The sequence below is a fragment of the Ambystoma mexicanum genome, chromosome 1q (assembly GCF_040938575.1).
Source record: "Ambystoma mexicanum isolate Mex_15411 chromosome 1q, UKY_AmexF1_1, whole genome shotgun sequence".
NCBI lineage: Eukaryota > Metazoa > Chordata > Amphibia > Caudata > Ambystomatidae > Ambystoma > Ambystoma mexicanum.
This window is the reverse complement of record NC_090922.1, coordinates 1,305,539,865-1,305,563,893: the sequence shown is the minus strand read 5'-3', so window position 1 is coordinate 1,305,563,893 and position 24,029 is coordinate 1,305,539,865. Positions and strand designations below refer to the sequence as shown.

The following is a 24,029-nucleotide window of genomic DNA, read 5'->3' as shown; positions in this document are numbered from 1 at the left end:
CATATGACAAAGGGGGTATAAAATTGCCGAACTACGAGGTCTACTGTTTAGCGAGCCAATTGCAGTATGTGGCAAAGTGGCTGTCGGAGGACCCAACCCCAGAATCTAGGTTGTTCAGACAAGAATGTGGCCCTTTCTTCCTCAAAGAAATGATTTGGTTGCCTGTATTAGATATGAAAGAGCGCCCAGAGATGATAATATTGGGATGGAAAATATGGCATAGGGCCTGTCAGATAATGGAGAACCCAGTTCCGTGTTCTCCACAAGTGCCACTTGTCGCACTGACTGGGAAAGAAGCCCAATTAAGAAAGATGATTAGGAAGCACTGGGAACCGGTAGGGATAGCAACAGTGGGAGACATATGGCAGGAGGGGAGTATGAAAGAATTTGGGTTGCTGGTGGAAGAAACAGGGTTGCACATGGGGCAATATGTTACCACAGGATGGTGCGGCGCATCCATGAGACATGGTCTGAAATAGCACTGGAGGAACAACCGGACGCCGCCATAGAGATGATGTATGATATCGCAGAGGGGGGAGCACGAGATATCCAGGATATATGAGTTGGTGATGTCTAAAGTGGGGAAGGAGGTGGCACAATTGAGACAAGACTGGGAGGAAGAAGTGGGTGTCCCCATGAGTGATGGGATGTGGGTACGAGTCCAAACGTACCATAAAAAAGTGTCAAGGAATGTAAGACTACAGCAAATACAATTGTATATAACCCACAGGGCCTATATGACACCCCAGAGGATAGCTAAATTTAAAAATGTAGAACATCAAGCTTGCCCCAAATGCGGCGAGGAAAATGCCGGAATGACGCATATGTTCTGCCCGTGCCCAGAAATTGGGAAATTTTGGGTGGGGGGGGGGGTGTAGCCCACTAATTGGAGGACAAAGGGGTTAAGCTAAATGTCGAAACAGCGTGGGCATGTCTGGTAGGGGGGTTTCCCAAATCACGAAAGCTTAAGCATGTAAGTAAAGAATTTGGCATATATACTTGCGAAGCGTAGAATTGCCATGGGATGGAAGGCATGCCACAGGCCAAGGATAGACGTATGGTGGAAAGACATCCAGAAATGGGCAGAAGCCGAAACTGCAGTATGGCAGGAAGCTAGCAATACGGGAGGGGAGGAGGACGCAGAAACTCTGACAGCCTGGAAACACTTAATAGCCACCTTGTTTGGGCCCGCCTAGGACTGGTCAAGCGACCAGGACTCAACAGAGAATATAGAAGATGAAACCTCCTCGCAGGAAGCAGAAACAAGTCACGAAGAAGAGTAGGCTCGGAATGGAGGGGGGGGGGGAGCAGTAGACACTGTAAATTGTATAAACTGGAATATTGTAACAAGTACTGCAAGTTTGGTTGTTTGTTGAAATAAAATTTATAAAGAATGTAAAAAAAAAAATCATCATGAATGGGGACATCATAAGACATACTCAATCAGGTCGGAAGATTACTTATTTACTGCAAGTCACATTACAACCTCTGTGACAGGGTTATTTTCTCCCCTGCACCCTTACTTATTCAAATACCAATTGTGATGAATCCAGTGGAATCATCGCCTATCTCCCGGCGGTAACCTCCTCTCATGTGGCCAAGGGACGGCAGCCGTTACCGGATACCTGACCATGACCCTATGGGTGGTAAAATGATCACATGAGAGGAGACAGCCTCCAGGGAGATATCATGACTCCATCGGGTGAGACATGGCATCCCCCATTTGCCTTTGAGGGTGATCTTCCCATACACAAGACCCTTATGGCTTATTATCATTCATCTACATCTCTCCCTTTGAAGCATAGGGAAACCGTTCCCCCACATCAAATGAGCAAAACCTACAACCTTGTAATTTCTACAAGATAACTCAAAACCACCTTCTCAGATCCATTTTTCAATCATCCAACAATACGTTATTATTTAAAACTACTACAAATGATTATTCAAGCCCTGGAAATCAAAAACCAACAATGGACTTCTTGTCCCATAATTCCTCAAGTACTGGGATAAAGAAGAGAGAAAGACTAACGCAAAGCGGGAGAAACCAGAAGCCCAGCAAGTGTTCTAGTGTTTCCCTGCAAATAACTGTTCCCAGGAAATGTAAAGCAGGTAAACAAGATGCAAGAGGCTACTGTTGGGGAGAAGACTTTTCCTGAGGCGCAGAGAACGGAAAAGCAGAAGCAAGCGTGGTAGAGCCCGGTGTCTCACCCGCAGGGAATGCTGACAGAGCAGGTTGTGCTGTAGAGACGCCAGGAGCCAAAGGAAAACTCCTGGGCATGCACCGACCGCCGGAAGCTACCCCATGCTTACCTGAGCCAGAGGGAAAGCGGGCATGTGGAAGAAACGCCACGGGAAACTAGAAGCAGAGCAGAAAACAGACAAGAAAGGAAACCAAGTGGCGTACCTTCACCGAACCGTGAACGAGATCACCTGCAAGAGCCAGTGAGTCAGCCCAAAGGCAGTGGCTACCCCGGGGCAGAACTGCGACCGCGCCAAATACCAATAAGAAGAACGACAGAAATAGAGAAAATAAAGAAACTAACTGTAAAAAGGGAAAGAGAAGTAAAACCTTTATCAGTGTGTGAATGTATGGAATGTAAATACATAGGAGCACCAAAACTAAATGTATATACAGAGGATGCAATATCCAACCAGGTGAATATACAGTTGTAGAAATGGTTAGAAGTCCTATGTGATTGCAAGAAGCCCTGGCTAGAGAAAAACCAGGCAATTACACATTTGTGAATATGAGCAGCCCTTACAGGAAAGCATACCAGGCAATGACAAGTGTGTTAAGAACTAAGTACAGAAATATCTGAAATGTGCTGAGCATAAAAAGAAAAGCCTATTCCTGTCAAAAAAGGATTACAAAGATAGGAAGCTTTGTCTGTGACAGTGCAATTATGTGCCAAAAAGAGACACAAAACGTTATGTGTTGAAACGTCAAGGAAGAGAAACCCAGGGGAGGGGAACCCCATTGACGAGCAAGGGCTCTCCCGGTATAAAGAACATTTTGTGTTGGAACTACTTATTCTTCTTTTAGTAACCCTTGGGAAGAACGAACTTCAAAAAGGTTAAAAGACATTTTCCTTTTCACCTTTATAATTTAGTTTTAGTGTGAGGGGCAGAATATAACTTTTGGACCCAAGGACAGTTTTATTTTGACAGCCTGACACAGACCGATCCTTAGTTTTGGTTTAGGTAGGGAATCTCCTCTTAGAGCAGAGTCAGAGAGGACTTTCCCCCCCCCCCCAACCCTTTTATTTTCAATAAACGTTTTTAACCAAAAACATGGCTAACTTGTGTCCACGTTTCATTCCTGACTCCACACACACTACACCAACATATTATTTTACATCCTATTTAACATCAGGTGTGCTTACGGATCTATGTGATCACTGTGCAGCCCATAATGTCGACCAATAAAATGCTGACTTCCATTACGTCGCGGCACAATGATCACATTGATCACTTTTGCCTGCATCCCCAACCCACCGATGTGTCCCCTCCCTACTTACCTTTTCGGCGGCACACTTCTATGTGTGCTGCCGCCTGCTCTGTCCCTGTGGGGTCAGTTCCATTCCACTACTAACGTGGCTCGGAACTGATGCTGCCTGGCGCTGCAGGGTGCTTTTATTTTTTTATTTGTACTTTATTGTCCCACTCTATCCATGTAATGTATAGTGGGGGACACCCCCACTCCCCTCATTTAGTGGAACAGGATTTTTTTTTTTTTAACTTTTCAATAAAGCGATAAATACTTTTGCCCCGTACCAAAATTCCGACTGCGACTTCAGTCGGAATTTTGGTACGGGGCAAAAGCACACTATTGTACAGGTCAGCATTATATACTCGACATTTTTGTACGATAACGTGCTTACAAGTACTTACTATTCGAGTTTTTGTTTAAAGAGTTGCTCATCTCCAGGGAAGCCATTTGTGATCATCAGATGCCCCAACATTGTGTAGCACTCGTTCACGTCATTCTAGCTACCAGGCCACTTGAAGGGACATATCCCCATGATCCATCCTCCATTTAGTGTTATTCGCCTTGCCACACCAGCTAGGATTAACTAGTTTCTTCCCCTGAGTCTTGCAGAAAGCTGCCACTTGGTCAATCAATGAGAGGGAACAAACCAGGGAATTCATTATAATTGTTCTTTTATAACGCGCTTAATACCAGCAAGTGGTTTCTAAACGTGGGAATCGGGATTCAAACCTGTGTTGCGCTGCGTTGTCTTGCTTCCAAGACAAACACATTGCCCTAAGCTATCCTTCTCCAACGTTCCAAGATCCTTGGAAGATTCTAAATGTAAAGCCTTCATGTTTTAATAATCACTTGTAGGGGGAGGTAGATGTACTAGCTCTTGTCTGCAATGTTATTGCAAAACGGTCCTGTCTGCTCAATTCATCAGCACGGTATGTTAGGCAGAAGCCTCAAATGCCAATACGCTTGCATTAAATAGAGCAAAGAAAAGAAATGCAACACTTATCAGGTTTAACCTTTGTCTCCCAGTGGTAGGGCGGGAAAAACTACTGATACCTGGAATGCGGCCAAATAAGAACAATCATCAGGAATAACCCTAGTCACTCCCAAATAAACAGGTAGTTCTGTCCTTAACCTGAGCCAGGGCATGGGGTTATGATCACTAAAAGAGCAGATTATTGTTCATGTCAACGCACCATGCATAGACGCAGACACAAATTAGTACGGGGATTAGAGATTATACCTACACTCAAGGTCACCTCTCAACACACAAGAGAATATTTGACCGCTGTGCTTGGCAAGAACAAAATACTTACTTCTCTGGGGGTCTTGGGCAGTGTACCAGTTTTCTCCCCGGCGTTAGACCACGCCCCCCTCTGCGGCCTGTCCACAGACATTTGTTAACATCAGTGCCTGGACTTGGCCTAGGAAAAATCAGGCGAAGTCTCGGTGCAGATGTCTGCTGTTGGACGTTCTTCGCTCTACTGTCCTCTATATTCTACAGTCTTGTGTACTGGTCTCTATTCCTACAGCCCAGTACGGTTGATTTTTCCTGAATGCAGCACTTCCAACTTGCCTCTTAGTTGGTGTTCTTCTTTATTTCACCTTAATGTTGCTACCACTATTACATCTAATTTATGATATTTGTAGCAAGTCTACTTTTCTCTCCATGCCTAGTGCTATACCTACCCACTGGTCTTAACACAGATCTCCTCATTCTTTAGCCTCACGCAATATCTCTAATCTTGTTTATCGACCTTGTGATTCTGGTGAAATGCTTGGTACATCTCTAAGAAAACTCACTCTATCCTGGATATGTTTCCAGGACTCAATTTGCACTTTTTAACATTCACTAAGACCTGGCTTTCATACTTCAACTCTGCTATACCTGCTTCCCTGTTCACATCTGATACGGTCTTCATACATACTCCTCGCTCTCTGGGTCGTGGAGGACGAATCGGTATTCTTTATTGGCCATCTTCCACGATTCATACTACTTCTGATTTCTTACCCATCTTTACTTCCTTTGAATACTCTCTTTCCACCTTTTCCAAGTACTGTGCTGTGACTTCCCTTTTCATGCATGGTCCTCCTGGTCCCCTCTCAACACTCTGTGATGACATTGATGCCCTACTTAGTGTGATCCTGCCTTGCTCTAACTGTTTTTTACTTTTGGATGACTTTAATCTGCATCTCTTCTATTCATGTTTCTACTCCATGTCTAGCCAACATTGATTCTTGCTTTCTTTCTCCTCTCCCTACTCCTCCATCTCACATCTCTGGATCCTTTCTGAATTTTATTTTCACGTATTCTATGTCTACCTCAGATGTTTCTATCCATCCCGTCTATTCCTCTGACCATCACTTGCTTCTTTTCTCCATTTACTCCCGTTTCTGCTACTTGCTCTTCCTTCTGTTGCTGCTACTCCTTTTTTCCATTGTGACCTTCATAATTTCAATACCCCTCTCTTTCTATCTTCTTGTATTGCCACTCTTCCATTTCATTCTACTTTTCTAGCTCTTCCAATGGATGAAGCTACCTCAGCTCTCTCCACTTCTCTTTCTACTTCTTTTGATACTCTATATCCCCTCTCTGTATTCCTTCCGTCTCGGAAACCCTTCCAACCTTGGCTAACTCCTTACCTTTGCTCTATGCAAAGGGGACTCAGGCGCTTGGAGCGTCGCTGGCATAAATCTCGGTCTATGTCCTATGGTGTGTCATTCTCTTATCATACTTCATATGATAACGCACTTCTCTCTTCTAAACATCTCTACTACGCTCATCTCCTGAACTCTCAAACATACCATCCCGGCACCTCTTCAATCTCTCTCTCGTCTAATAGAACCCTGCCACCCTTGCATGATTATGCTCCTTCTTCAACGCTTACTGCGTCTGACTTTGCTAACTTTTTCACTTCTAAAGTGGATTCTCTTCGTTCTGCCATTTCTCTTCCTTCTCCACCTTCTTCTCACTCTGCTTCCCCTCTTTCCTCTACTATGGTTCTTTCTTCCTTCTCACCTATCTCTAATTCTGTTATTTCATTGCTCATCTCAAAGGCCCATCCTACTGCTTCTCCCAAAGATCCTGTCCCGCTCTACTCTTACTCCTAAAATCTATCCCTCTCTTAATTCCTATCTTGCTAGTATTCTCCGTATTTCTCTCACTACTTATACTTTCCCCTCTTATACATGCTAATATTCTTCCCATTTTTAAAAAAAACCTCTTTGGACCCAGCTATTCTTTCAAATGTTTGTCATATCTCTCTCCTTCCTTACCTTTCCAAATTGTTGGAACCTCTTGTTGACTACCAGGTTTCTTCCTTTGTTACCTTTAATTCTATCTTACCTCGTTTTCAACCTCTTCACTCCACTGAAACTGCTCTTCTTTCTGACTGGGACTCTCTGCCCGCTATGCTATACACTCCTCTATTCTTATAATTTTTTATCTATATGCTGCCTTCAACACAGTGGATCACTTACTACTTCTCCAATCTCTTTCCTCCTTTGGGTTTTCCAATTCTGTACTTGCATGGATTCAATCCCATCTCACCGCACCTTGCGCTGGTGATTGTTCTGATCCCCTTCCCCTTTTGCGCCGTGTTCCACAAAGGTCCGTTCTTGGCCCATTCATACTGCTCCTTTGCCTAATATTATCTCTTCTTTTGGGTTGTCTCATCATTTTTATGCTGAAGACACCCAACTATTTCCATCTTTTTCTTCTTTCACATCTATTATACAAACGAATCTCTCAGTCAGTCTCTCTGCTATCAAAACCTGTATGTGGGATCATTTTTTTGTCCGCAATCCCTCAAAAAGTGAAGTTCTCTTTTTCCCAGCTAATACAATCCCTTTGCCTGCTCATCCTCCCTTTGTCTTAGTTTCTCCTTCCCATTCACGGTTCCGTTCTTTTTCTTTACTGGCTCCTCTCTATTGGAATGCTCTCCCACTTTCTTTGCAGTCTATTCACTCCTATCCTACTTTCCGTTCTGCCCTGAAAACGTTCTTACTCATTCTCAATTGTATTTTAGTATCATTGTAGTTTTTACATTTCTCTCTATTGTATTACTATCTTCACTCAACTGTACAATTGGTTTAGTACAGCGCCTTGGCGTAAGGCTCTATATTAATGACAAATAAATAAGAATACGAAAATGCTCACGCGTGTGGCCTAGCAAGCGTAATATCCATGCATAACTGTGCAAGAGAGCTGCTCCAGCAAATGTCCCACATGCCATAGCACCCACACTTCGAAAGCTTAGCGCAGCACCACACAAGCACGCTCCAGGTCAGAGTTGAACGCACAGGGCTGGATACTTTCAGAAACCTAGAGTGATGGTGCACAATTCGCAACGTGAGAAGGGGCACACTTGCAAAAAAAAGAGCACCACAATACATATTCCAAATCAGGGCTACATTCAGCAAAGAACACTGTAGACGCGAAAGGCATCAGGAGATCACGCAGCTAGTGTGGCAGCACACAACCAACTGCCTTAAGGATGCCTGACCCTATTGCCAGAATTACCTAGAGAATGGTGTCGACAATCTCAACCAGTACGCCATTGAACCTGAATTCACCTTGGTCTCCAACAGTAATGTCATAATTAAGTTTGTGTTTCAAGTCCCAGATAAATGCTGCTTTAAGCGCTCTCAATAACAAGAGCACAAATCAGGGCCATATTCAGCAGAGAACACTGCAGGACCATATTAATTGATTCAATTTCACATTGAATGTTATTGTTAGTTTCTGCATTTTAGATTTGCTTTTGTGCATTGTGCATGTATAAATACATATTTTAATATAACTTTAAATGAGTGTTTACTTGGATCCCTGCGTTTACTGATTTCAGTGTAGTGCTCTACAGCTCACATAACTCCCTCCTAAAATAATCCTGGCTGCTCAGCCACTCTAGCGACTTAAGTAGTACATGCCTATATTAAGAGTTGGGTCCATAATACCAAGAGATACATCTTATGAAGTCCCACATCAGTTGGACTTTGGAAAAACTAACCTAACATCATGCATAGCGGCTAGACTTTGGCACTCGCTCCCAAAGGGAATATTAACAACAGAAGGTCATCTAAAGTTCAGAAAATTGTTAAAAACCATGGCTCTTTAACTCACCAAGCTATATAGGAAACATCTTCAAAAAGAAACCACAAACAAATAACAATAAAAACAATGAAAACATGGATTGCCCGAAACAGGGCCACCAAAAGAAATAACGCATCATATCACAAATCACCACATTATAATACTATCTTGAAGGATCCACCTAACCTGCACAAAAAAATTCAGACGACTGCCCACTAACCCTACTAAAAACTCTCTAATACTCACCCTCAAACACTGAACAAACTAGGCACATACCTCCGATGCAAGAAGAGAAATAAATCAAAGGAAAAAAAATAAATCACCTCAGACTACAGACACTCTACAACACCCAACAAGACACTAAACCAATCGCGCACACAAACCACCCATATGCAATCATACAAACACCACATAGGGTCGACCAACTAAAAACAAACCAGCACACAGTGACTTTTTTTTCGAACTGGAACTACAAACAGCGCATCAACACTCTTTACGCTTTTCCCTCTCAATCCCACTAAGCCTCCCAATCCCCTTCCTTTTCCGATCCGGCAGAGCACCATCGAGACCATGAAAATGGCAGCGGTGCACAATATAAAGTACAATAACAGAACAAATATGAGGTGGATAAACAAAAGGGCCAAGAATTAACACTAGTGGTATCTGTTGTACTTAGTTAAACACCGACAATACACAGTTGGTGCTGGAGTTAGAAGGGTTCTATCAAACAGGCATGGCTAAGATCATGGCAATCTACGATATCATTGGCAAGTGGATGGTGGGACATTGGATGTGCCTGAACAGCAAAAAACCGAGCTGATGATATTTGGCTCACGTCAAGCAAGAGCCAAGTTAGGAGTAGAATCTGAGTCATTTCCAATCAAAGACTCGGCTATTAAGGTAGTTGCTCAGGTTAAAACTCTAGGGATGATGATGCAGGCGTCCTTGGGCCTAGAGGCTCAGGTGAACTACCTCCATAAAAACAACATTTATTACTTGCGTCTCCTGCGAGCCATCCGCCCCCACCTAAGTGAGAAGAACTCAGCAACCATTGCCATTATTTTGTCACGTTTGGACTACGGCAATTCATTGATGTTGGGTGCCACTCAAAAAGGCATTGAAAGATGCCAGATAATGGAGAACAACACGGTACTTGTGGTAAAAGGGATCAACCGAAGAGACCATGTGACCGAAGGAAGGGAGGGCACTACATTGGCTCAGGATTGAGGATAGTATCCTTTTTAAAGCTATGACACTAGTGTATAGATTCCTACATGGCGTGGAACCAGTGTACCTCAGGAATAAGTTCAAAAGATACACACCCAATAGGTCATTGAGGTCTGAAGTGCATGGCAGGCTACAGGTGCCACTGGCCAATCGAGCGACCGGTGCCGAGAAATAGTTTCCAGTGCGGAACAAGCTGCCACTGGCTATTCGCCTAGAACCAAACTATAGAATTTTCGGGAAACTCCTTAAGACAAACCTATTCAAGTAATTTCTATTTACTACAGTGTTGCGGGACCTCTATGTCTATGTCCGTCTTTGTCCCTGGTTTTATGTTACTGCGCCCTGATGCCTGCAGGCTTTCGGCGCATTACAAATGCATAAATAAATAAAAATAAATACAGTTTTCTCTTAGTAGCATATACTACTCCCCCACCCTTTCATCAATGCTGCACCTATAGTGTTCACGAAATTATAGACTGGCCTGAAGGCGACACATGGATAGTTTAAGCTGCCAACAGAGATGGGCTGAACCTGCCTAAACAAGTAGGGCCTCACAAAAGGCAAGGTTGGTATGAATACAGCTGGCAGTAATTGCATATTACCACTGTTGGCAAAATACTACCAGTTACAGAAGGGGATATTACCGTTGGGTTGTAAAGTTCACTAAGGTGATTAACTGCAAGTTATACTATAACTGATGCCAGTAAATGCCTTTGTATCAGCAATTCACTTAGTTATTAATATTATTTTGATTAATTATCATAGCAGGCACGGTGAAAAGAACTCAAACTTGGGTCCATCAGAATTATGGAGCATGAGGAGGGTCTGAATGCCTATGTGATTGAAGGATACTTTACATCAAACAAGCGTCCTCACAGTGCATGCACCCTTTGGTTTTGTAGCCATGGCAATAAGATGCGTTTTCTTCAGTTGAATGAGAAAGAGAAATCTAGAGGCGAAAGGACAGACGGCTTACTTGAGGCCAAAATAGTGGCGAGATTATAAAGTAGCAACATGTTTCAATTTAAGTAGCCAGTGAACCCCAAGTTGACAAGTGAAACTTATATAAATGTACAACGGGTTGCTGTTTCTTTGACACGTGGAAAATAAATAGGAGAACGTTTGATAGAGGGATACTGAAAAGTGCCAATTGCTGGCATAACCAAACTACGGAAGTAACGTAAAAGGTTAGAGTCCATTCCAGCATTGTTCGACTCCACATCCATAATTTAAAAAAAAGCCAGCACTTTTAGGGATACTCTGGTGCTCTGCTGTCCATCGAGGATGTGTTGGGGGGGTGGAGTTGCCTTCCTGCAAGCAGAGATCAGATTTCCTTCAGATGAGTGTTTGCATAAGGGGGGTCAGGTAACAGTTCACTCTTATCCGTGTGCTCCTTGCACTTTGAAGCAACATGTATGTTTTATTTTACCTAGATCTCCAGATGTTTGCTTACAGCGGAGTTCTCCAGATGGTGCCTCTCGCTTAAGCTGTGCTTTCTCAGGATGGGGTCTCCCAGTCCCTCACCCTAGGTCTCCACAGGCGAGGAGGGGAAACCAACTTCCGGACAGGCACTATTAATTGGTGCTCTCAGCAGATGGGTGACCTCTTCTCTGCGGGAATGATGTCTCTCTCAAACTAGCGTAGGTAAGGTGTATTGGCTATGGTTGACAGAGTGGTTTATACACTATCTTACCAGGATCCGCCGGTGTTCACCCTCTGTCCTGCCGCCGAATGCAGTTCAGATGAGTGCGTGACGCGGAGGGATGAGGCATGGAAGTAGCAGTGGGGCTGCACTGAAAATGTGCCCTGGACCACACTCTACAGAGTTCAGCTACGACTATCTGTAGTGCTGATGTGCTGACGGAGGCATTCCAGCTGCGGCTGAAGGAGGATGTGATGTGACAGTGGGCAAAGAGCCAATCAGGTATCCAGTGAAACAAAAAAAGGACTCTCCGCGTTTTATTTACAGCGTTTGCCTGTCCTCCTTGGCACCACACTCAGGGCCATCTTGGAAATGTCTGCGTTCAGGCCAGAGAGGGCGGACTCAACTCTTTGAAATCGGAAAGCGTCGGTATGACGGTAGTCTTGCATGCTTTGAATTCCTGGAATACCAACTATGTGACAACAAACTCATTTTAACCCTGCAACATTATCATTTTTCGGCAGTAGCCAAAATTACGAACAAGGACGCTCAAATGAAACATTTGGCTATTAAGTTAATGTTAGATGATTCATTTCGTAACGCCGACAGTACAGATTTTCCATATATTCATTACAGAAAGTCATGATTCTATTAAAGACTAGGATGCAAACGATTATGCTCTGAACTTTACTTCTCCAGCAGCAAAGTATCAATAAAGAACTATGAAAAACATTAAACAAAAACTACAATTCCCAAAACTTGCAGTGAATTTGTAGCCCGTTTTTCATAAGCTCACAAAACCATGTGATTTTTCCAGTCCAATCATATCTCCCTATATCCTATAAACACTGCTTAAAGAACAGTCCTCCTTCTTTCTGCTGCTGATGGAACAACTTAAAACTTAAGCTCCAACCCACATCTTAATCTTTGTTCCCACTTTGCAGTGTCATGGTCTTCTCCTCTGCTTCTGTCAAAAAAATGTATATACCATGACTTATCTCCTCCTGAACGGGTTAATAACCACATTACATTACATTACCATTTCCAAAATGATATTACTCTTCAAAACCATATTGACATTACATTCATTCACTGTAGCGATTGAATTGGTGGAATAATCTTTCGCCTCAGAGACTTTAATAGAATCATGATTTCCTGTAACAAATGTATGGAAAATCTGTATTCTATAGCAAGACTCGGAGGCTCAGATTATGTTAGTTTAAAGCTTACTTACCACCAACGATAGTCTGCCGCCTTCAAAATATCTTCCAGGTGGGCTCCTGACATAAAGGCTGACGACGCCATAGTATCTCTAGTCAAATGAGCTCCAAACTGTCCTATGTCTATGCCTGCCTCTGCCATGCACCATCTCACCCATCTAGCCAATGTGGCCGAAGTCACCACTTTAAAAGGTTTTCTGATAGCTATCAGCAATTGACATTCCTCAATGGCCCTCACCATATTTGCCATATTCTCATAAACTTTCAAACACCTAACAGGACATAACCTGGGCTTATCTGGGAATGACATGTACTCTACAGTTTTAATATTTGTTTTTGTCCTTTTCTCAATGTAAAATATTACCCCCGTAGGCGAGAAAGATTTCCTGTTTGTCTCTAACGCCTTGGCATCTGACACTCTTTTGCATGAAATTAAACATACCAGAGTAGTTAATTTAGCCCATTGTCGAGACTTGATTGTCATGAAGATTAGAGGGGCCTCTGTCCCCAAGTACCCCACAGGGAGAGATAATATGACTCTCTGTGTGATCCTTGAGGCCACAGGTGGGAGATGCTGGAACGCCGGAATCACGTAGCACGTAGTACTGGAAACCCCAAGGCCGCTGTAAGGCAAACAATTATTAGCACAACCAATCACAGTTGCAGTATACAGAACAGACTAGTACTGTCCAGGAAGAAGCTTACCAAAGTGTAGTAATAAGGTTGCTGCTCACCACACAGGGTCCTGAGATACAGCTATGTGGCGGTGCGTGAGGAGCACCTTCAGATGACGTTAATGGTGACTTGGGATGGTGATCGGAGTAGTCACCAGATGCTGGGCCCACCTGCAGTTGTTGCCCTGGAAGACGTGATTATACGCAAGTTCGTGAGAAGTACAAATCAATACTGGGAATAACCAAATGAAGTCCTGTATAAAAGTCCTGAGGTAAAAAAACAGCAAAATATCCACAAGAAAAAGTGCAAAATCTGAAGGGAAAGCCAAAGGAAGTCCGTAGTTCGAGGTCCGAGTTCGAGTAATCCAAGAATCAAGATTGAAGAGCAAACGCCAACAGAGTCGTGAAGAACAGCTGTGAAGCGATGTGTGGTCGCGGGAACTGCTTTTATACCGTTTGTTTCCTAGTCACGTGACCCAAAACAGAAGCACGTGATCAGCAACTCCTTGTCACGTGATCCGGAAGTGAGCGTGACCGCCTGACTCTGCCTGACCCAAAGCGCCACAGCAGTTGCCAATGCAGAAATGGATACAACCGGGACCGAATGTGACTTCTGCTGTGATGTAAGGTATGGACCCCAAGCTGCTCATGCGGCACCCGTCGTACATGTGTACCGGATGTTGGGATTGGACGTGCTGTGGGGCGTGTTGCGGGGAGTCTAGCGGCCGTGTGGACATGATGCATGACACCCATAGAGCTTTCCTAGAAAGATTCTCATTGTCCGGCCAGGTCTCAAACATCCTCAATACCACACTCACGTCCCAAAGATGCGAATATCTAGGAGCTGGTGGTCTCACGCACTTGACACCTTTCAGTAATCTGCATATTAAAGGATGTACTCCCACTGGTCTTCCCTTAATGTACTCATGACCTGCCGATATTGCAGATCTGTAATTGTTAATGGTTCTGTAAACTTTAGCCTGAGCTGCCTGCGCTGCCAGAAAATTCACTATGTGAATTACATAAATTCGTATGGAATTAACTTCTCTCTCCATACACCAATTATTCCATCTTCACCATGCCACTCTGTATGCCTTCCCAGTTGCTGGGGCCCATGACTCTTTGATACATTCTTGAGCCGTCCCCGAAAGTCCTAGCTTGGCCCAGGCCTTCCTGAAATCGCCCATGCTATCATGTTCAAGGTCCCTGGTTGTAACAGTGGGTGCATTTCTCCTATTGCATTTGATATTATGCCCTCTCTGAGTGGCAACAGGATTGGAAAATCGTACGGCATCTTCAGCAGGTCCGGGAACCATGCTTCACCTCTCCAATCAGGTGTTACTAAAACTACTGTTGTTTCCTGTCTCCTAACCTGCGCCAAAGTGCGTGCTATCATGGCGAACGGAGGGAAAGCGTATTCCTTCGCTGGTCCCCATACCAGGGGAAAGGCATCTGTCGCCGTCGCTTCTGGTCTCCAGCTGTAAAATCTGGAGCTCTTCCTGTTCAATCCCGACACAAACAAATCCGTCCAACACAGACTTCTCCGATGCATGACCTCCTGAAATACTGAGTTGTCCAGCTGCCAATCACTGGAGTCTCTCATGTATCTCGAATTCCAGTCCGCCACCTGGTTGAATTCTCCCGGCAGTTGTTCTGCCTTCACACTGATTCCCCTCTGGAGGCATAGTTGCCAAAACTCCTTGGCTATCTCTGCCAGCATCCTGGATCTCGTCCTGCCCAGTCGATTTATGTATCTGACTGCCGAGACATTGTCCATCTTTAGTAGAATGGCACATTTCACTCTTTGCTGTGTCCAACAGCGGACTGCGAAGGATCCTGCTAGAAGTTCGAGGCAATTGATGGGTAATTCCAATTCCTCGCTCAAGCATCTCCCCCCGGTCGATTGATCGCCACATCTGGTGCCCCATCCCCATCGACTGGCATCCGATTCTATTACCAGGTCCGGGGAGGAGCCAAATATCGCCCTGCCATTCCATGCCTCCATGTGGCAATACCACCATTCCAGCTCCGTTCTCACTTCTTGAGATATGGGCACTTTCTGTTCGTAAAATAGACCCTTCTTGAGGTGATCCATCTTCAATCTCTGTAATGCTCTGTAGTGCAGAGGTCCTAGAAAGATTGCCTGTATCGACGATGACAGACAACCTACCAGTGTCGCTATCACCCTCAAAGAAATTACCTGTCTTGTCATCATACTCTTTATTTCTTTCTTTTTTTTTTAACTTTAATTTTTATTCACATTTTATATTGAAAAAAAATTGAACAACCCCAAACCCCCATCACCCACCTACCCCTCCACCCCAACTGAGACCCACACCCCCAACCCCGTGTCCAGACTAGGGCTGTTGTCTCGGGAGACTTTTAACGTTCTCTCCCCAGGTCGTGGGCCCCCCCAGTCAATTGCCACACATCCCGTAGCCAGACCCGCCCCGCTCAAGGCAGGGATCATGCCTAGAATTCAATGCATCTCCCATCCCCAGGATTGTTGCACTCCATACCAGTTCTTGAGGAACGAGCCAGTGTCATTGTTTACCATGGCAGTCAGTTTGTCAATCAAAAACATGTTTTTCACCTTTTTCAGCCAATCTTCCTTGGAAGGGGCCTCCAGGCTTTTCCATTTCTGTGCGAGGGCTACTCTGCCCGCTCGCAGTATTGTCTCCCACATCCTTGGGTATCGGTGTACTTCCGTTTCCTCCGGGGGGAGGCCCGCCAGCATCGTTAGAGGGTTTAGTGGTAGGAGTTCCTCTATCACTTCCGCCATCCAGCCCCTCACTAACCCCTAGAAGTCTTGGTCTTTCGGACAATGCCACCACATGTGGCTCCTGAAGCCAGCCTGTCCGCACCCCCTCGGGCACCTTGGGGACACCCCCGGGAACATCCTTGATAGTTTCACCGGGTCCCTATGCCACCCCTGCAAAATCCTGAAGTTGTGTTCCATGTCCGAGGTGAATAGGTTCCTGTGAAAGGCAATTTTGAATATTATTGTCCAGGAGTCCTCTGAAATCTCCTCTCCCGCCAGATCATTCCAGAACTTGCGGAAGCTCCTCCTTCCCTGGAGGTCATACATGTTTAGGATTTTGTACATGCTAGATACCGCTCCCTTCCTCGAGGTCGCTGTGTCTAGGAACTTCTCAAAGGGAGTTAACTGTCTGCTCAGATTGGAGCCCCATGACTGGTCACATAGGATACCCTTAAGGCGGAGATATTCAAAAATGGATAGGGATCCCTGACCGAGACAGAAATTCGCCCTCCTTGAACATCTACCCTGCCCATTCCATTCCCTTGTCCAACCAGGTCTGGGAGTGATATGATATGATCATTTATTTATATAGCGCCTATACACAATGTGTTTCAAAGCGCTTCAAGGCAAGGGAGGGAACAAGGGAAAATACAACCACATACTTACAGGCCATGAACAGTAAGGATGTGAAATTAATTATCGTACTCGGCCTGACGACATTTCAGATAGTGCAAGAGCTAAGACATAGATTAGGAAGGGAGGGGGAGAGTGGGAAGGAAATGGAAACAGACAGGCGACTACCGTACTAGGCATGACGACATTTCTGGTAGAGCTGGAGAAAAACAAAAGGTGAGGGAGAGGGGTGCAGAAAGGGAAGGGAGGAACAAAACAAGCGACTATCATACTAGGCCTGACGACATTTCAGATAGTGCTGGAGGGGTTGTGGGGAGGAAAAAAACAGTAATGGGAGGGTGGAGGATACAGACGAGGTTTCTATCATATTAGGTCCAGGGACAATTCTGATAAAGTGCATAGAAGAAAATAAGGGGAGAAGATAGGAAAAGGGAGAAGGGAAAGGAGGAGAGGAAAGAGTCAAAAAGAGTGGAGAAGCAAGAGTGGAGAGCGAATACAATTGCAAAAGTCAGTAGTAACACATAATGTCGCAAGCCAGGATACAAGATGAAGATGGGAACAGCATGATTCAGGGCCACCATGAGTACAAGATGCAAAGGAAATCCAGCATGAGAGTTGAGAAAGAGTGACGCACCGTGAATGAAAACCATAAAACCAAATCCAGCATTGGCCACAAGACAGTGATGGTGAAGGAAGGCACCAGGTGGGCGTGGCTTGCTAAGTGGTGAAAAAGAGCGGGAAGCAGGACGGCACCAGGTGGGCGGGGCATGCTAAGTGGTGAAAAAGAGCGGCAAGCAGGAAGTGCCGAAACCCTTTACTACCCAGATTGAGGCGGTGGCCCCAGAGGGAGGTCATCGGAGACGGCCATGTAGTGAGGTACGCCGTCTGGGGCCCTTCTTTCCAAATGTCCCAAAGAACCACCAGAGTCGGGTGGGTTTTCAGATGACCCGGGATCGCTTTACGTGGAGCCCACAAGAGGTCGCGGACCTTCAGAGGGTGAGTATCCATATCCTCCTAGTATGACCAATACGTCCCCATCCCTTCTTTCATGTGTTCCAGGAGGACACACAGCTGGGCGGCGTGGAAATACAAGTGGAAATCTGGTAACCCAAATCCTCCCTCCTCCCTTGGCAGCGTCAGGGTGGCCCTCCCGGTCCTCAGGGTTTTCCCCTGCCATATAAAGTCTCCAATTGCGTTCCGTAGAACTCTAAAAGTCTGCTCCGGGACGCTGGTTGGGAGTGCTGTGAAAAGGTATAGAAGCCGTGTAGTATGTTCATCTTTACTGCTATCATCCTGCCATACCATGAAAGGATCATCTTACCCCACCTCCTCAGGTCAGATGTGATCCCTGCCATTATGGGGTCATAGTTGGTGGTGGCCAGTTTTGTTAAGTCCCTTGTGAGGCGAACACCCAGGTAAAGTATTGCAGCCTTCCCCATTGCAATCCCGTGAAATCTATCTAGGGGGTCTAGCACTGGGTCCCGGGACCTCATTGGGAGCAGGATTGACTTCGAGGCGTTGACTTTCAGGCCCGAGAAGCGCCCAAACGTGGCCACCAGGTCCAACAAGGGGGGGGGGACGAGGTGCCAGGGTCTACCAGGTAGGCTAGGATGTCGTCTGCAAATAGGGAGAGCTTAAATTCCACCTCCCCTCTTCTGATCCCCTTAATTTCTGGATGTGCTCTGATCGCTATAGCTAATGCTTCTATCGTGAGGACGTATATCAGAGGGGATAGTGGGCACCCCTGCCTTGTCCCTCGGGAGAGGGGGAATGTATCGGTCAGCTTCCCGTTCACTTGGACCCTTGCCATAGGTGCTCTATAGAGAGCAGTTACCCAGCTCATGATGTGGGCCCCAAAGCCTATTTTTCGGAGAAGAAGTTCCATGTATCTCCATTCAACCCTGTCGAAGGCTTTCTCCGAATCTAAGGAGAGGACACATGAATCGAGCTCCGACTATTGGGCGAAGTGGAACAGGTCTATGGTCTTGCGAATGTTATCTGACCCCTGCCTTCCCCTGATGAAGCCCACCTGGTCCCCGTGGACAAGCTTCGGCATTATTCCCTCCACCCACCTCCCCACCACCTTGGCCAGGATCTTGACATCGATGTTTAGCAACGATAGGGGGCGGTAGGAGGAACATTCTGCGGGGTCTTTCCCTTCTTTGGGTAGCACTGCTATTATGGCCCCCATCATAGATTCGGGGAGGATGCCCCCATCCAGCACCGAGTACAAAACCCTCACTAGGTATGGGATTAGGGAGGAGCGGAATCTCTTATAAAAATAGACAGTAAAGCTAGGTTCCCCGGGGGATGTTCCCACCTTCATCCTGCTAATCACCCTATCCACCTCCTCCTCGGGTCACCGGGCCCTCCAACCCCTCCGCCATCTCCCTTGACAAGGCATGGAGTTGGATTGAGTTCAGAAAATCTTCTATCGGGGCAACTCCCCCATCATATTCGGACGAATATAGTGTCTCATAGCATTGGCGGAAAGCATCTCCAATATGGGAAGAGTCATAACCAAGGGCCCCCTGGGTGTTCCTCACTTCCTTAACCATTCTGCTCCTCTGGACCTCCCTCAACTTCCAGGCTAGGATCCTATCCGCTTTGTCCCCTTTATCATAGTATTTTTGCTTGACCATCTGGAGACTTCTCTCTGTTTTGTGGAGGAGTAAGTCTTTTAGCTGGAGCCTGTAATCCTCCAGGGCGGTCACCTTTTTGGATGAGGACTCCCCGTAAAGTTGCCTTAAAGGCGTCCCAGAGCGTGTGTGTGCCCACTTCCCCATTTTCGCTGAGCTCAAAGAATTCTGTTATGGCATCTACAACTTCTTGGGTGTGGACCTCGTCCTTTAATAAGGCATCATTACATTTCCAACGGCCTCTGCGTTCATTACGCCATCCCCACGATATGGTGACCCCAACCATATCATGGTCCGACCAGGGGACAGGGTCAACCCTATAGCCTGAGACGTACGGGCGGAGGGTTTCGTCCACCAGGATGTAATCTATCCTCGAGAATGAGGCGTTGATGGCCGAGTAGTAGGAGAACGAGGGGACTCCTGCTCTGGGGGACGAGATTGTGTCCACCAGGCCCAGATCATCGTTCACCCTCTGAAAGATTCGCGCCATGGCCTCGTCCGCTGGTCTGGAGCTCTGGGGGGCTACCCGCTTCCTGTCTACGGATGGGTCCAGTACCACCACTGTGCCTTGCACAAATGGTTTGAGCCTCTCTCTCACCTCTTCCCAGAATTGGGCTTGGCCTTCATTCGGTCCGTACACCACTGCCAGGGTCAGGGGGGTGCCTTGTAAGGAGCCCCTCACCAACAAGTAGCGGCCCTCGGGGTATTGCAGAGTGGCTTCACTAGTGAAGCTGACGCCCCTAGCAACCAGGATGGCCACCCCTCTTTTCTTCACCTTGTGGGATGCATGGAAGACCTCTCCAATTCCACCCCCTCTCATTTTGGGTTCCTTAACCCGCTCCCAGTGTGTCTCTTGCAAAAAAAGCAGATCCAGCTTTGCCCTCCTGAATTCTCTGCAAGGGAGGGACCTCTTGATGGGGGTGTTCAAGCCCCGGACGTTCAGGGTACCCACTCCCAGGGCAGGCTGGCCATCAGCCATAGTCTAAGTATCCCGCTCTTTTTGTCACCAGCTTCGCATCACTGCTCCCTTCTCGCTCCCCCCGTCTCACCGGTTGGACACTTTTCAGACCTTTCCCCAACTTTTCCCCAATCCCACTCCCCAACAGAAAACCCCCAACTAACTCGAGAACCCCCACCCCCCTACCCGGCATCCAGCCACTTAGTTCTGCCATTCCTGGCATTAGGCCGGACCACCAGACTACCCTCCTCGGCCAGGCCCGCATTGCAAAGCTTGTTATTGTGAGCCCCCCCCTCTGTTCCGTCCCCTCAGTCGCCCCCACCTTACTTACTGTGCAGGGGGAATCATTATTCGGTTAAACCTTCATCACTTCTGATCCCGACCTACAAGTGGTCAGGTCACCCCGATCGTCAATCCTCTGAATCGTTACGTTCCCCTTCCCTCACGGACGGTGAGGTGTTCCGCTTCTTGTATTTCCTCAAACTGGTTTTCCTTCTCCTGGCCCCCGACAGGCCTAAGGCCCCCTCTCCGGTCGCTGCCGGGCACTGTGGGCCTCTTCTGGGGGTTGGCTCCGTCACGTAGTCCTGAATGGCCCCCTTGATATCTTCTTCTGTAATTAGCGTCGCCCGTTGGCCCATATATTCGAAAGTCAAGGAGAATGGGTACCCCCATCTGTAACGCACGCCTTTGTCTTTTAGTAGTTGTGTCAGGGGGCGGCACATTCTACATTTCGCCGAGGTGTTGGCGGTGAGGTCTTCAAACATTGAGATTTCTCCGTTATTGTGGGTGATCACTCCCCCTTTCCTTGCCTCCTCCAGTACCTTTGCCTTTTCCGTGTAATAGTGAAATCGGGCGAGGACTGACCGGGGGCCCCCGTTCTTCCACCCGCCCTGTGCACCCGATCAAATGTAAGCTCCTGGTCATCTCTTCAGCGAACAGGAGGGTAATTATGTCTCTCACCACACGGATTAAGTCTCTCTCCGTTTCTCCCTCCGCTTCAGGAATCCCGAAAAATCTAAGATTGTTCCTCCTCTCCCTATTTTCATAGTCGTCCATCTGCCTGGCCCTCTCCTCGTCCCTCTTTTCCAGGGCCGCCAGCCGCATATCCATTTTCACCTCCTGGGTAGCTGAAGTTGACTGATTGGTCTCCACTTGCAGAAGCCTGACCTCCACCCTATCCACCCTGTGGTCCATTTTCTCAAGTTTCTGCGCTATATCGGATCGCATGTCCCGGATCTCCTGAAGGATGGAGGCAAAGCCCCTCTCCATTGCTGTTGTAGATTGTGTCGGGGCTTCAGAGTGGGCCATGTTCCCAAAGTGGACAAGGACCTCAGTATTGTCTCCGGCCCCCTCGTAACGAAAAGCTTGCAGGGCCTCCCGCCAGTTCATTCGAGTAATTCGTACAACCACTATGTTGTCCACCACTGGCCCAGGGCTGAAGAGATTGCCCCTCGGGACCAAGTGGCGGCGGCCGGAATGGGATCCGCAGGTGAACCCATTAGGCGGGAGGAGACCCCCACTGGGGTGGCCCTCCGGGCGGGCACACGCCCCACCAGGTCCGGGTGGGGGCCACACACCCGGGTCTATCTCCTAGGTCAGCTGAGTCCTGGGTGACTGTAGGCGGGCACACGCCCTGCGAGCTAGCACAGGGGCCTCCACCTAATCAAATCAAGCTCCAAGTGAGGCCTTCTCTCCCTGCGATTCTTCTGCATCGGCGGGGCGGAGTGGCTCCCCAGTCTCCTGGGAGTAGGGGGCCCTGTGGGTGCGGGTCATGACGTGAGAGCCCACGGGTCTCCGGTGTGTACAGTCGTTGTCTGTCCTCACCCTGGCCGCAGAAGCCCTGAAGCCCCTCTGCAGAGGGGGAGGGGGGCCGCTCTCCCCCCTCGGGGGCCGCCGTGTCGCAGGCCCGGCCATGTTGCAAAGGCCCTGGGTGAGCTCTCAGTGACGTGTGCTGCGCCTGCTCAGGGTTGGGGGGCTGTGGTCATGGGGCCGCTGCCGCCTGGGTTTGCTGCCGAAGAAAAGCGCAGAGGGGCTCCACTTCTGGTCCGCCTCGCCTCTACCAAGTCACCCCTCCGGGCCCTGGGGGGTATGGGGAGCCAGCGCCTGCATCCCCTAGATCCGGGAACCCAGACCAGGCGCAGCACGAGGATCCCATCCTCCTACACACCCCAGATGGGGGCGGGGCATCCGGAGCTCACGTTCTGCTCCGGGGCCATTGTTCCTCTCACTCGTTCCCTCCGCGGGGATGGGCGGTGGGCCGCAGCGGGGACTCGACACTCCGGCGGGAGTCCCCCGCCTCACTGGACAGCACCTCCTCCTTCGGGGCCGTGGCCGAGGGATCCTCCCTCCAGGCCTTCCCTCTCTCCGTCTCCTCGGGCCGCGAAAGCCCGTGCTCCGTCGTTCCGCAGCCCCCGAAGTCCGCTCTTTCGGGCAAAGGAGACACGGTGGGGTCCGCCAGCCAATCCCGCACTATGTAGGCACCGGGAGGGTCCGGGGGGCGCTCAATCACCTTCGATGGCCCAGCTTCGGCAGGAGAACTGCGCTCAGGCTGCCATTACCTGCGCGCCCCCTGTTGGCCTCTTTATTTCTTTCTTTATGGAATTCACCTTTCCCAAGGGTAGTCTGAGTGAACCCTGAGCTGTCTCTAAGATGAAACCTAGAAATTCCATCTCCTGTGCTGGTTCTAATTCTGACTTTTCCCAATTTATTAGAAATCCTAGTTGTTGCAATAAATCTGGTGTTTTCCAAATCTGTTCTACAAGAATCTCTCTACTGGCACATCAGACAAATGTCATCCAGGTAAATAATCATTCTGATTCTCTGTTCTCTGAGGTGACTTACTACCAGTTTCAATAGTTTGGTGAAGCACCATGGAGCTGAAGCCAGACCAAACGGAAGACATTTGAACTCCCACTTCTGTCCTTTCCAGAGGAATTGTAACAGCTTCCTCTGATTCTGTTGAATCGGAATCGTTAGATATGCATCTTGAGGTCTATCCGTGCTAACCAAAACCCTCTCTGTAGGCTGTCCCTTAAAAGGTGAATCGCTTCCATTTTGAAGTGTCTGTATATTAGAAAATAGTTCAGACCCTTCAGATTTATTACTGATCCTACCTTGTGTTTGCCTTTCACTAAAAACAGGTTGCTTATGAAACCTCCCTGTCCTTCTGAGGCTGGGCTGATTGATTGAGTAATTCTGCTTCTCTGTCTAACAGATCCTCGTCTTGTTTGCTGAACCTTATCTGCCTTGGTGTGGTTACCTGCGACGGTTCCTGCCAAAATTCTAATTGAAAACCTCGAACTGTCTGGATCACCCATGCATTTGAGGATATCTCCTCCCATTTGTCTACATGCACCTTCACTCTCCCTCCTACTGGTAGAGTTTTCTGCCAGCGCTTTTATATCTCTCACGTGTGTTATTCTGGATTCTGGTGTTGCTGTCTACTGTTTCCTCTTCAGCCTCTACCCCTGCTTCTTCCTCTGGAAGGGAAGAAAGGGTTCGACCTCCGGTCCTCTTGCTTCCAGTTGACTCTGTCATTATAGGACCTTCTGCATTGATAACGGCTGGACGAGCGGCCCTTTCCTCCTCCAGCCCTGTCAAAAAATGTTCTTCCAAAGATGTTCTTAAGGGATGATTGCGCCTTGTCCATGGACGCATACGTGTTGGCGTACTTTGCAATATCTTTTATGAATAGAT

The 24,029-nt window shown here is 47.4% G+C and overlaps 1 protein-coding gene across 1 annotated transcript in view; it reads right to left on the bottom strand.

The window, feature by feature from the left end:
• YIPF1 (Yip1 domain family member 1) overlaps positions 1-11,739 on the bottom strand; it is a 211,348-nt gene extending 199,609 nt beyond the window's left edge. Inside the window, exon 1 of the mRNA XM_069642160.1 lies at positions 11,500-11,739. The gene's annotated coding sequence lies outside the window, so the exon portion shown is untranslated. The remainder of the gene's footprint in view (positions 1-11,499) is intronic.
• Between the last annotated feature and the right edge of the window lie 12,290 nt (positions 11,740-24,029).